At 36.5% G+C, this 14,429-nt stretch overlaps 1 protein-coding gene across 1 annotated transcript in view; it reads left to right on the plus strand.

Moving 5' to 3' along the window:
• The window catches only part of LOC117168403 (uncharacterized protein F54C8.7), a 148,570-nt gene that overhangs the window by 131,665 nt on the left and 2,476 nt on the right, over window positions 1–14,429 (plus strand). The gene's annotated exons all lie outside the window — the stretch shown is intronic.

The raw sequence follows: 14,429 nt of genomic DNA on the forward strand, positions 1-14,429 counted from the left end.
GGGGGGGGGGGGGAGCAAATACATTTTTGATTGCAGATTATATTTGGTTCATATTAAAAATTATATAAACGTAAGTAAACAAATTTTTGTTTAGAAATATACATTGTATATAATTTTTAATATAAAAGCTGCAATATATATTGTACATCATTTTTAATATGAAGAAAATATAATTTGTAATATAAAATATGAAATATATAATTTATATAATTTTTAATATGAACCAAATATGATCTGCAAACAAAAATGTATATGCCCCCCTCCCGATAACCATAATTTTTTTCGTCTAAAAGCTTAGTTTTAGCAAGTCGTCAAAACCACTAAAAAAAGGAAACAGAAGATATTAACCGATTTCAAATATTATTTCACTTTTTTTGGATGTGAACCCACACCGCCCTGTGGGCCAGGATAGGAATGGTGACGGGATCGTGTGCCAGGGTCTCATCCCTAAATTCTGATTACCGCCTAATCAGTCCCTTACTACTTGCAGCCCCTCACGGTACATTGCGTCTCCGCGTGACGACACTGCCATCCGCTAAGCCACAACCTGCACCACACCATCCTAACGCCATCCGGCATCCTCTAATCTATTTTCGAGCCACGCCTTCGACATTCACCATCACTTCTGGGCCAACAGGCGCCAACAACATTGTAAGTGGTTACATTAAACTGCTCATTAAATATACATTGTTTTGATAACTGACGTCACCCGTTCTCTACCTTCCACATTCCACTCTATCCCTTAATTTGCGAAGTTGCCTCACAATCTTTTTCGGCAATCATTCATCATATGACCCTGATTTTTTTAAATAATTGGAAATTACATTCGTTGTATTTTGCTTGGGATTTAATTGAGATTAAGGTTTGTGAGGACGTTAAGTGTATTGATCGTAGCTTCCGAGGGTTCGACATCTAGAGGCAGTGTGATCCCTCTTGTTGCGGATTAATCTCTTCTCATTCCCGTTAGCTTTATTTTTCTCTGGATTATCGAGTTTTTGTCTATAAGGATTTCCTTTTCGTACATCCACAGCAGTGTTAAGTTTACGTTTTTCTGCAGCTTTGAATATGTCGATACATTATTGTAGAGGGGGTGTATATTTTCTTCAGCTGGTTAATTAATTGGTCCATTCTGTCAAATGTCATATCGCAATTCCTTTTTCGCACGTCTTCTATAATTTTGCTACGTATCATTTTTACTAGATTTTGTTCAACTCAAGCTACAGGATTTAAACATGAAACCCTTGTACTCGACAGAGTTTCGTCTGCAGCTTGCTAAGCAATTTTTCTTGATAATTCTGATTTGGATTTTTTAGGAGGTGGGGTGTGTATTAATTTTGTTTTAGAAAGGGGTTTTAAATTAAATTAAATTCCTTTTTTCTTTTTATCACGGTGGTTAGTTCAAGAACTTAGAGACATTTGAAATCGGTTTTGGTGATTACGTGATTATGCTTATGCACGGCGCCTTTAAAAGATTATCTTAATAAATAAAATGATTTCAATTTCATTGTAGCAGATTAAGAAAGATTTGCATATTTCGACTGTTATTAACAGTTTCATTAATAGTTCAAATTATTGATTATAATCGGCTAGTATCCACACGGACATAGACTCTGTTCTAATCTTTTCAATTTTATATGAGTTTTTTTATATGAGATACAACAGGTGGAATTAATTAATTATAATGGGCTTGGACGATTTCTTGCTCAGGTTTCTATTATAATGTGTGCAGTTCTATGAAGCGTAAGAAATATTTTTTATTTTATTTATATATTATATTTTATGAATTAAAGATATTTTTTATTTTCTCACTATGGGTGATGCACCAAAAATATTTTTATGTCACAGAACTGAAAATTCTTTACCAAGGGATCATGGTCAGGACCAAATGAAAACTTTATTTAAGATGAATGATATACGGAAAGGAAGAGAATGACCAATAGCAGCGGATCAATGGCTCTGGCGTAATTACAGTAATAACTCGTGAAAGAGACTGCAAGGCGGGGGGTGGTTTTCTGAGAGAAAAAAGTTCGATGATGTTGAAAGATTCTCAGAGGCAGTGGGTTCAGGTGATTTCTAGTCCTAATATATAAGTCAGGCAAATGACTGTTCAACGGCCATGGTTCAAATTTTGATATCAAGCCAGCAGGTTGTAGAGAACTTGATTTAAGAGGTTTGAAAGATGTAGAACTATTGAATAAGAACTGAAAAGTAGTTCACGCCGTGCAAAAGAGTTGCACCTGGGAAACGAAAAACAGATTAATATGTTATTCCTATCACAATATTTATGTTTATAATTATAATGGTTATACTTAACCATTAATTATGGTTATAATTAACCGTAAACTGAGGCTAAGGAGAGAACTAGAGAACTAGAGAACTTACTAGAGAACTTTTTTTAGATAAAACAAAAATAAATTTAGAATTAAAAAATGAAGGTAAATTAATTTTTTATGCAAAAATCATAATTTTTTCGTAGAGCTGCATAAGAAATGTTTTGAGGCCCCGATAGGAAAAGTAAATTGAATAACTTTAGAAGAAGCTATGGTTAATTGAGTATCGGCGTGCGGGGTAAAATCACCAAAAGTCGACCCCCTGTATTACGACAAACAGATGTACTAAAGGACTCCCCAGAGCGTAATTATTTTATGTGTACCACAATTTACCTGCTGTTTATACTTGTTTTTAATTTGTAATTAATAAGAAAATTTCGGTTTCGCAGTTGAATTTAAAAAGGCTAATTTTTATTACTACTTCATTACTTGGAGATTTCCGATAGAAATATTTTCAGTCAAAAATTGTAATATTACGCTTAATATTTTTTTCAGTAGGTTAAGAAAATTCGTATTGAGGCTAGGACCTCGTTTCATGCAACAGCGAGCGGCGGTCTTTAGAGGTAGGGGTAAGAATTTCAGGTTTCCTGATGAATCAATAATCGAAAGTCCAGACAGCAGTCAGATTCTCATTCTGCTCCTCAATTCATAGCTTTTCCAAGGGAAAATAAACGTTTTTGACATTGTTCTTATTTTCTTTCAAGTGGCCCGGAGGTTTAAAATGCCAATTCTCATTATGTTCGAAGAATTGTTTTTTATTATTGTGAGATCGTTGCTTCACTCTCTTCTGACTGAATATACCGTGCTTGCTGTTCCTTAACCAGCGTTGGAAATGGGTTTCAAATAAATACAAAGAACAGTTTTATGAGACCAAGTACAAACTATACCCTTTTGAGTTATTATTTTTTTTTCAATTCAACATACACGTCTATTTTTCCTTACAATCTGTGTAACTCCTACTTATATCTACCACCTCTATTCCTTTTAATTATAAATAGGGCAGGCTTATAAACCCTGGATTGAGAGAGAGCGATTTTAACGGAGAGGACAGGAAAAAACTAGAACCTACCTTTTACTCATAGTTCACCCTTTTCTGCCTTCACCGTCCGCATGTCTAAACTTTTCACTCTCCGCACCTTCGTCCGTTGGTCCTTCCGTCACTTTAAATTTCCCTTTTCCTTAGCCGTTTCCATGTCTCAAAAATGATCTTGAAATGGCAACTCGATCCTCAATACTCCCGATTTCGTTTACTATCAATGATCAAGTGCCACTTCAAGCTTTATTAAAGGAATAAATCCTGTTACTTATCGGCAAAGATTCTTTTTTATGACTACGTGCGTGTCGTATTTTAGTTAATTTCTGTCACCGTTACACTAAGGTAAAATCGACGGACACGAAGAGAAGAAATACTTTATACACGAGGCCGAAACACGGACGGGCGAGGGAAAAGCAGCAAAGTGTTTTACCTTTAAACTTCCTGCCGAGGCAAGGAAGCGTTCACTTATGATGTCACACACCGAGGGGTAGGGGGGGGGGGTTTCTTGCCAAGCGTGACGATTCGTGACATATGGGAGTGGTTGCGCGGGGGAAATTGGTTACAAAAGTGTTTGTGACTAGTGCTAAAACTAAATATATCTAAATAGCAGTAAATTTATACTTCGGAAACATAGAATTAAGTTTTTCATTAAAAATAATACTTCATTTTTCATTTTATTACCTATTTCCTGGGGTATCTCATATTATGAAAATAGTTTGGCGAGTCTGGAAAAAGCACTTTTTTACATTTTTCGTATTTTCAGCATAAAAAAATTGTTAATAACATTTTTTATTCGAGCTTCTTATGACAAACTAAATTTCCTTTAAAATGACCTATATTAATTTTAAATTTAGTACATAGAACTCCGACAATCACGTCAAACAGAGTTGGTATCTCATATTTGGGTTTTTATTCCGAGCATCTCAGGTGTTGCTTATAGCTCTAGTGCCATCGGATGCTCCAGTTACGAGTTAATAAACTTAAAATAAAAGTAATTATTTTTATTCCAAGGGGGCTCGTAACAGACGTACTATATGGCAATGTAATGTCATAGTAAAAAACTCGAAAAAACACGGAGTGAGAATAGGGACATTCTCACTCCGTGTTTTTTCGAGTGTGGCTACAGGAAACTGTTTATTATCTTATTTATTCCTACAATAGTTACTGGCCAGTAACGACGGCTGTCAACTATTTTCCAACTCCTCTATTGCGTCTACGTTCACTCTGGGTCACTTGGGGACTGTCAACTGTTCTAGAGTTTTCATCGTTCGGCTCAGAAACCTACATATTTTAAATTGTTATGTGCATAGAAACGGAATAAAAAAAACGACCCAGGTAAGTTTGAACTGATCATTCTACAGAATTGTCGAAGTGATAAGCGTTTACAATTCGATGCATCTGCGTTTGTGGATGAATCTGATGGATCTGCATCTTCTGACGAATCTGATCTACTTAAGTGATCTCATGAAGCTGATGAAACAGAGTCACTCGATGAATCTGCTGTCCTTCTTGGAAACTGGAAAGTTGAAAAATAGATCTCGAATATTTAAATTTACTCCTGCAGATATCGATGAACTTTATGTATTCCATGCTATAATTATTCTAATGGGCATAACCAAAAAACTAGAAATTTTGATTCACTGAACACCAGATCCTATGTTGAAAACTTCAATCTTTTCAAAATTGATGAAATATTCTAGATTCCGATTAATTCTTTCTTTGATTCACTTCGAATGTTCTGACGATGACAATAGCGATGTTCTTCGTAAGATTAGACCTGAAGAGAATATTTCTATCGATGTGTCTTTATTATTATGGAAAGGTTGTCTGAAATTTAAATAATTCAATAGGAAAAAAGAACTAGATTCAAACTAAAGTTATATGAAACCTGTGATTCGTAAAATGGTTATGCACATAACATTCGAATTTATGCAGGGAAGGATGGGGATGTTACTTACATTAATAAGCTAATTGGTATTGCTGGCAAAGTAGTAAAACAGCTAATCGGGAATCTCAATGATAATTGGAAATAAGTACGAAAAATATCAAAAAGGGAGAAATGAAAGTATTAAACACTCACAAACTGTGTTTCATTGCATGGCAAGGTAATAAGATTGTGTCCATGTTGACAACGAAACACATACACGAAATGATAGATTCAGGTAAAAGGAATCCCAGAACTAGCCAAACTGATGAAACCAAATGTTGTTATTTCATATAACGCTCACGTGGGAGGGGTTGATTTATAAGATCAGACAATATATATGCTTATCCTATCAAACGGAAGTCTGTAAAATGGTATCACAAGGTATACTTTCATTTGATGGATATCACTGTTCTCAATTCTTTTATAATCTCTAAAGTTCTTCATCCAGAAACTCGCATAACTTTTTGGATTTCAAAGTCTTACTAGCGAAAGATCTTATCGAAAAACATGACACAGAATACACCCAGATAAGAAGACAGTCATCAGGATTAAGTAAATGGGTTCAATTTTCGGGCCCTCACTTTCTTGATAGTAACGAAAAACTGCTAACGGCAAACCAACATTTGGACGTTGTGTCGAATTCTAGAAGAAAAATATAAGCAAGAAAGAAGTAATTCCTAGTTTCTTCTGAAGACTGTTTGTTATAAAAAGCAAAAAGAATATTAGAGAATAAAGTTTGAAATTTTTTTCTTAAAATTCAAAGAAACACAAAAAATGAAAAAAAAAACGAGGAGCGTACAATTCTACCATATGCCCAAATAATCCTCTCTAACCAACTCGCATCCAAATCCGCCAACTCATTGAATTAAAAAAAATGTTGGTCACCATATTGGAGCAGCCATTTCGAAATTTGGAATTTTGACCTGGAATTCGTATTCAGTGACCCAAATAACCCTTTAGTACCAATTTTCAAGGAAATCCGTAATTTCATCAAGAACTTCCCTTCGTTACGTGTGTATACTTCATCCTCAGTTTAGGCCCACCCAGCCCATGACGTGTATACACGTCATCCACAATTCAGAGATTAAAGCGCTTCAAATGGCATGAAACTGGCACACGATGTACAGTACACGGTAGTATCTGGTAGGTGAGGGGCAGCAATGGCAAACAGGGGGATCGCCTTTGTTCTCAATTGACTCACCAGGCGTCAGTATTTCTGGAATTGAAATATCTAAAACAGGCTTTTGCGATCCAGGAAGGGTACCTTTTGACGCACCCTGGATCCGCGGTTAATATCTAATACTTAACAACTATTCACAATATTTACATATTACTTATATCTACTTTCTCGTGTATATAAAATATTTCCTTCTCCATTCCAGTTCCTCCTTTCTTATTTTCCTTTCCATCTTGCCCAACACCCCCTTCGACCCTGCTATTGCCCCCCCCCCACGCTTCAGACATAAATACCTCTATGCTTATTTCAATCCTTTCCACTTCCTCACATTCCTCCAACCAGTGATCCACTCTTGCTCCCCCTTCCCGCGCAATTCACACATCCTCTATAAGCTCCTGTCTTCCTTTCTCTTCTTTCTTACATAAACATTGTGCTCTCTTCCTTGGCATAATCCACACATAGCTCCTACTAAACCTTGACTCTCCTATTCTCTACTCCCCTGCTCCTTACTCTCTCCGTACCGCTTGTCTTAACCATCTTATATACGTTCCTTCCTCGTCAATCCTTCTCCCTTATCCATCTGCAGAAACCCTTTGAAATGTCCTCCCCTCCTCTCACTCTATCTTTCGTGTCTTCATACACCTCCCTCACACTCTCGATCAGGCCTCACTCCACTCTCCTTTCCTCCAACGTCTCCCACAACCTCCCCGCTATCCACCGAAGGGAACGCGCCTTTGATATCCACAAAAAAGACGTACGCTTTTGCCCCCTTCTTCGAAAATCCTCTTTACATCACGTGCTGCAGAACGTAGATGTTCTCGATAGTGCTCCTATCGTCCTTAAAGTCCGCCAATAAGTCTGCGGCGACATTCTTTTCCTCTCGTCATCCTTCCTCATCCCCTCCGTAAACACCGTCGCATATACTTTTTATGCTGTTTTCATTAGCGTAATCCCTCTGAAATTTGTATGCTTATCTCTATCTCCTTGCTTATACAGTAACACTATTAAACCCTGTCTCCACCCTCCCTGGAATCCCTCTCCCCTCCATACTTTCTTCACCACCTCGTTCAGCTTCTTCCTAACCTATTGTGTGCTAAACAAACACGCTTCGTTCCCCAACTTCCCCATCTGTGTCTCTATATCCTCGTCATTTAAACACTGTAACACTGCCTTTTTCGTTCTTCTATTCTAGTCATCTCTGTTTCGTGAATCTGAGACCTGAAACGATTCTTTAAATATCTCGCTCCGTTCCTCACTCTTTATCTTGTCGCTTATCCCCACTCTACGCTTCCTAAACCTATTTATTATCTTCCCCCCCCCCCCCCACACCTCTGTCTGAACAATTCCCAACTCCTCTTCCAGATGTCTTATTTTTCTGTTATTTCTTCTTACATATCAATCTGAACCCCTTTCTTATTTCTACGTGCTCTTCCCTTTTCACAGTTCTCTCTTTTTTACATTCCCTATCCCACCGCGGCCTCACCATTCCTTTCTGCCTCTTTTTAAATATCTTCTTTTGCACAATCCCTTTTACTTTCTCGTTCAAGTCCTCTCATATCTTCCACTGATACCCCTTTAAAGCTTATATTCCCTAATAGACTAATTCCCTTCAGCCGCTCTCCCCCCGTATCCACAACCCTCATGGCTGATGGTCTAATTCTACCATCTCTGCCACTGCACATCTCTCCGACTCGTCCCACCCTTGCATATTCATGATTACATAGTCTATCACCGATGTCCCTACCTTTCATATAGTCTGCATACTCCCTCTTTGTCTCCTGTTACTATACCGTTCGCCACCGCACAGCCTTTATCCTGCATCGTGTCCCTTAGAATCTCCCCCTCCTTCTTTATCATCTTATTATTTGATTTGTTTTCAAACTTGCACCTTACACCTCTTATCTTTACTGCCCTCACTTGCAGGTCCTCCCTCTGTCCCTCTCCATGAAGTTCTTTCTCTAATCCATTCCTATCCCGCTTTGTGGTTCCCCTACTAGCCCTTCCTTTCTTCTTCACTCTGACCGCCTCCCGACAGCTTTAACTCGATTCTATCCCAATCCTTTCTTCTACCCATGTATCTACCAGTCCCACAGAATAAAATTCGTAGATATACCTACAGGAATCCTCATCTTTCTTCTATACCCCTGCTCCGTTTCAGTACAGCACCTTCACTACTCCCCCACCTAGCTTTGTTGTTCAGCATTCACTGCCCCTCCTTTTCCTTCCTCGTCAAATCTTGATTAATGCAAATCTTCTTAACGTTAATCCTGTTTTTATTTTGCATTACCCCCAATTTTTTTAACCAGCTCTAAAATTTCGTAACCGCGATTTTCTCGTCTTTCGTCCCGTACTTATAGAACATATGCTCTCTAGCAGCTATTTAACATCCTCCTTTTCTTTCCTGCTCTTTACCTCTTACCCGCTTATAACAATATTATTTCTTCTGGCTGCCTTCTCTTCTCTCTCAATTCTTATCCCCATTGCGCTTCTCATTTCCCTCTCCGCCCTCCTTTCCTTTTTATTCTAACGCTCTCCCACTTTATCTTCTATCATATTAGCTACCCTCACCCAAATACCTTTCTTCTCGCTCTCCCCCCTGTCATCTACATAGGGCGCTATGAAAGTTTTGCAATACAGACGAACCTTTTATAGTTTTTCTAAGTACTTTCCACCGAAGTGAATGCACTTTTCCATACGTCGAAACCAGTCATCGAACTAACCCTGCCACTTTTCTTCTGGAAGATCTGCACATTCTTGGTCCCGCGCCGTCAAAACGTCAGTTTCGTTAGTAAATCGACGCCCTTTTAGTTGTTTTTTTACGTCCGGAAACAAACCAAAGTCACAGGAATCAAGATCTGGACTGTAAGAAGGGTGATCTAGAATAGTCAGTCCAGATTTGACCAAAAAAGCTACTGTGACCTTCGCTCTGTGAGCCGGTGCATTGTCGTGGTGGAATAGCCAGGGGCTGAGTCTAGATTTTAGCCTGATGTTTTTGAGTTGGTTTATGATTTGGGGTAAACATTCCTGAGTGTAGCAGGAAGCGGTGACTGGACGATAGTTTTTCAGTACGACCCTATCCACAATGCCGCGTTTCCCAAAGAATACTGCAATGATTCTTTTGTTTACAGATCGAGACTTCCGCACCTCCACTGGAGCATCCTCATCCTCAAACAGCCAGATCTTGTTTTGTGATTTTGTTCGAACGTCGTAATAATACAGCCATGTTTCGTCGCTTGTTATAATACTATTTACATCCCGAGAAGATCCCGATTCAAATCCTTGTAGCATTTCTTGGCACCACTTTACTCTCGCTGCCATTTGATCCTCGGTCAAAGAATGTGGTACCCATAGAGTACAAACCTTCCTAACATGTAAATGTTCATGCAGAATTCGATGGACTGCTGGTGCACTAATGTGTAACATTTGCTCTATCTGCCGGTACGTGATTCTTCTATTATCATAGAAAATGTTAGTACCATCGGAAAATTGTAGTGCGATGCGGACAGTCCTTACTCAATGCCGGAGACAACTCCTCAAAACTTTGGTCTACGCTTAAACCGCGAGAAAAGTTGTATCGAATTATCGCACGATATTCTTCCTTTGTCCACGACGCCATTACTCAATCGTTTCGGGCTGCGTGCTTAGACTGTACTGAGACCTGGGTCAACAGGTTTCTTCTTCCTACCTATTTTTTGACGCTCTTTCTAACAACGCAAAGATAATTTCTCTTCTTCCAATAGGTTTCGCGTATTGCAAAACTTTCGTAGAGCCCTACATACTTCCATTTTCGACCTGCCGTCCATCTTCTCGAACCTTTTTTCCTATCCTTTTCTTTCACACCCTAATCTTCTCTTCTATCTGCTTCATTTTTTTCCTTTTTTCTTCCTGGTGGTTACTACCTCTTTCTCTCTCACTAAACCTTCTACTTTCTCCCTCAGCTCTCTCACCTTCTTTTCTCAGTTGTTACTTATGATCCGCAAGGCCTTCCGTATCCCTTCTATCTGGTGCCCACTTGTTTACTATCACTCGATCTTCCTTCTACCTTCCTTTTACAAGATACATATGTATCTGGAGACTGTTACCGCCTACTGCCCTAGATTTTTCCATTATTCCACTTTATTCCACCCCTTACAGCCCCTAGAGGCAACCTAACCTCACTTTATCTATTTACTCACATCCTAGGCTTTCATTCTCGCACATCAGTTACGCTTCTAAAACCTGCAGAACGCACAATTTGTCATAGGTATTTACAGAACTCATACTTACAATTTCTAAAGCACAAACGGTGGCAATTCAACGGTCTTTTTTTGCTATTTTTATATCATGAAATTTTCAGTTTATCGATTTCGAAAACTTAAACAAAAAATGTTTCTATTTTACACGTGTTCAATTTGTAGTTATCTATTTTTTATTTTTTGGCGGAAATATGAAACTTTTTAACTTACTTTTCATAAATAAACTATCCAGTATGTATTCTATTAATTTATTGCAAACATTCGAACTGTATGTCTATGACATTACGGCAATCGTCATTCCAATTTGAATTACATAATTTATATGCCAGGAAAAGAACTTTATGTTGCTTTCAGTGGAGACACAAATCATGCATCTCCCAAAATAACAGAAATGTGAAAAATAACTTCAGAAACTATTGCGTGTTACTGAAGTGAGCAATTTTCGTCTTAGGCAATTTTTTCAGCCTGATACTTTTTGTAAAAGGCGCAGAAAAATATTATAGTAATCGATTTGTATGCGGCCTTTATGGATATTTTTTATGTTCGTGTTCGGAATCTATTTGATTATGATAAAATTCATACAATTTTTTCCACGTTGCTGCATCCGACCCATAGTTGAAACAGAAAAAGAAGAAACAAATTTTGCTGCCACGTTCTTCTGAACCCGATTGTAGCCTCAAATTAGTAGAATTTTCACATCTTCTTTCCTCGTTTCGTAAATGGACACACAGAGGGAAAAAATTCGTCGAAGATTCTTCCGTATCCCGAATAATAATTTTTTTTATTTAACCAGACTGCCATTTAGTAAAGAAAACTCTATTTTGACACAAAATGGTTTGCTTCGAGGCAAACAATCATTCAAACTTATGCCCACCTGAATGAATGAAATAGACAAAAAACTGAAATATTTATAAAGAAATTAGTGAACAAAGCTTATATTCACTTTATTTGCCACATTTAAATGCAGTTGGCTAATATTTTCAGAAGATAAAAACAAAATTTTATTCCTTAAGGATTAGAAGACGTCAAACATCAATTCCTAATTGTTTACAGCAATTTAATATATTAAGCATGTGTGTGTGTTTTTTTTCGAGATACAGGGTAAGTCACCCTCCCTTCCCCCCAAAAAACTTCTATTGTCAGAGAAAGAAAATCCGTGAGAGTAAAATCCAATAAAATAGTTTATAAAAGAACAGACATACAAAATTTGAGTTAGGCATACACAGAAGTGCAATTAAAGCCACGAATTTGTCTTAAATATTTAAAAATCCCGATATCATATCAATCTGTCGGCGCCATCTCAACTAACCTCATCATTTGCGTTACGTTAAATCGTATGTGCAGAAAGGCCATGCTCACAGTGGGCCCTCAAGCCTCAGTGCGTTTTCATAGGACAAAGTTTCTTAGCAACTCGAGTTTATCCCTGAAATTTTATATCATTCCCATAAATGTATATTATTCAAATTCGTAACTTGCATTGATATTAAAACAGATGAAGTTTCATTGTCCCGTTAAAAAAATGCGCATTTTTTTATAAGAATTTTGTTATTAAACGTTTTATTGCAACTTTTGTCGTTTTTCCATAAATTGAATTTGCTCATTTTCAATGTTTTCTTTATGATTTGAACTTTACACATACAGTCTACCGAGCAGCCGTGCCGTTTTTTTAACTTCTAAATTATCTATATATGTACACACACATATATTTTTTATATGCATTAATATATTTGAGAATCTTTGAAATACTGTGAAATTGTTGCGTGAAAAAATGTAACTTTTGGATTTTCCATTATTTTGTATGCTGTCAAAATTAGAATTTTTTATTTATCAAGAAAATTCAAAAAGTTGTTATAATAATCTTCTAGGGCATTTAGAAATCAAACTTTCTTCTCTTGAAATTTTTACATATTGTCCGTAATTTAGCTTAAAAGGTTCATTTTCGTGTGTTTTTTTTTAATTTTGTAAATGCTATAACTAATAATTTTTTATTTTATGAAAAAAGTCATTACATGAATTGTTCGACTTTTTAAATACTATGAATGATCGTACAGAGATTTCTTGAATTTTGAAAAAATGGACTCAAATATTCAAAAGGCGCTCACTTTTCGAATTTTCATCTAAGAAGGCTGACTACCGAACTTGACCTTTAGTTTAGGACAGTAAAAAAATGTATCAGAAGCCAATCTAATAGATTAATTTTTTCAAAAGTTATCGTACTCACCGACAGACATACAGAGACACATTCGTAAAAACCTGTTTTTCGGATTCAGGGGGTCTCAAAACGTGGACATTTGACCAAAACTGGGAGGGGGGGGGGTCGAATTTTACATAAATCTAATAACTTCTCTGATGAGAATGTAAAAATGTTATTAATTTGTTACCTATGATGGCACCTTTTTTATAATAACCTAATCACGTTCAAATCTACATTGTTGTTTATTTCTGGTAAGAATTTTTCTGACATTTTAATGGAACGGGGGTTTTTATTATTAATACGTATTCATTGTTGCAATTATTTATGCTTGGAAGGTAGTATTTAAAGCTGATGAGGCCCTACGTCTAGGGTGAAACGTCGTTGTGAAATCACGTACAATAAATTGACTATTAAACCGAAAAACCTACCTTCATTTTAATGAATATGACTTGGTTGAAAACCATAACATTAACCTAAATAATGAATAAAGTTTAAATCAATAAAAGTTGCGATAACATTTGTACAAAACGTTACAAGTTACGTTTAAACAACAATATATTTTTCATTTTATACATATTTCTTCAAACGTGATTGAAGAAACTGTAAAACAACGAAATATTGTTTACACGCAATGGGAAAATTCCTTCAGTAATTATGAAATTAGTGAAAATAATAAAAACATGTCTGCATTTGAAACATTAGATTATTATTTGCGAACATTTAATGAAGAATTTTTAATCAGCGCAAAGGTGAAAGTTCGCCCAAATAAAAAAAAAAGTCATGATATGTTGAAATGTTCACGAGATTTTTGCTGTTGCCACATTTTAAAGAGGCTAATTTAATTTCAGCGCGAATGTCTCTGGCGGAAGATGCTTCCCCAACTTCGCCGTCATACACCGAGTCGCATGTTTTCCATAAGTTAACTGCAATTAAAAGTAGTCGTTTCACATCTTATATTTTTCCAATTCTATTGCAATTAGTATAAGTTTTCATCGACATTCTCAACAAATGTGAGCTATGTACGTTGAAATTTACAGCAGAAATAATTTTCATAAAAAAATGCTCGTTTCCTATTTATCATAGACCAATTTATTATTTTTAAATTTATTAATAAATAATAGCTCTCGAATGACTTTAACTTCGATTTTGCGGGATATCAGTGAACATGGTTATAGCTTTTCTGCCAAAGTCTTTTTATTATTTTTTATTTTTAATTGAACGATTTTTCTCGCAGCTTTCTACCTTGATTGCAATCTTCAAACATCATGATTTCGAAAACTTTGAACAGTGCTCAGTTCGTCGCGATTGTAAATTTGCTTTCGAAAAGATACTGGCCTTTATCCCAGGCATTACCACTTTATGAATATCAACATCGCTTCCATTCTGAAATTGTCTCCTTCAAACACTCCTTCAACTGAAGGATCAAAAATAAAAAGGGCCTAACCTACTTTTCGAAAATTTGACATGGCGTCAAAAAAAACGTTCCGATTTGTTTAATGGGAACAATGGGAATTTAATTTTTTGAACATT

Source organism: Belonocnema kinseyi, chromosome 2 (genome assembly GCF_010883055.1).
Source record: "Belonocnema kinseyi isolate 2016_QV_RU_SX_M_011 chromosome 2, B_treatae_v1, whole genome shotgun sequence".
NCBI classification, from domain to species: domain Eukaryota; kingdom Metazoa; phylum Arthropoda; class Insecta; order Hymenoptera; family Cynipidae; genus Belonocnema; species Belonocnema kinseyi.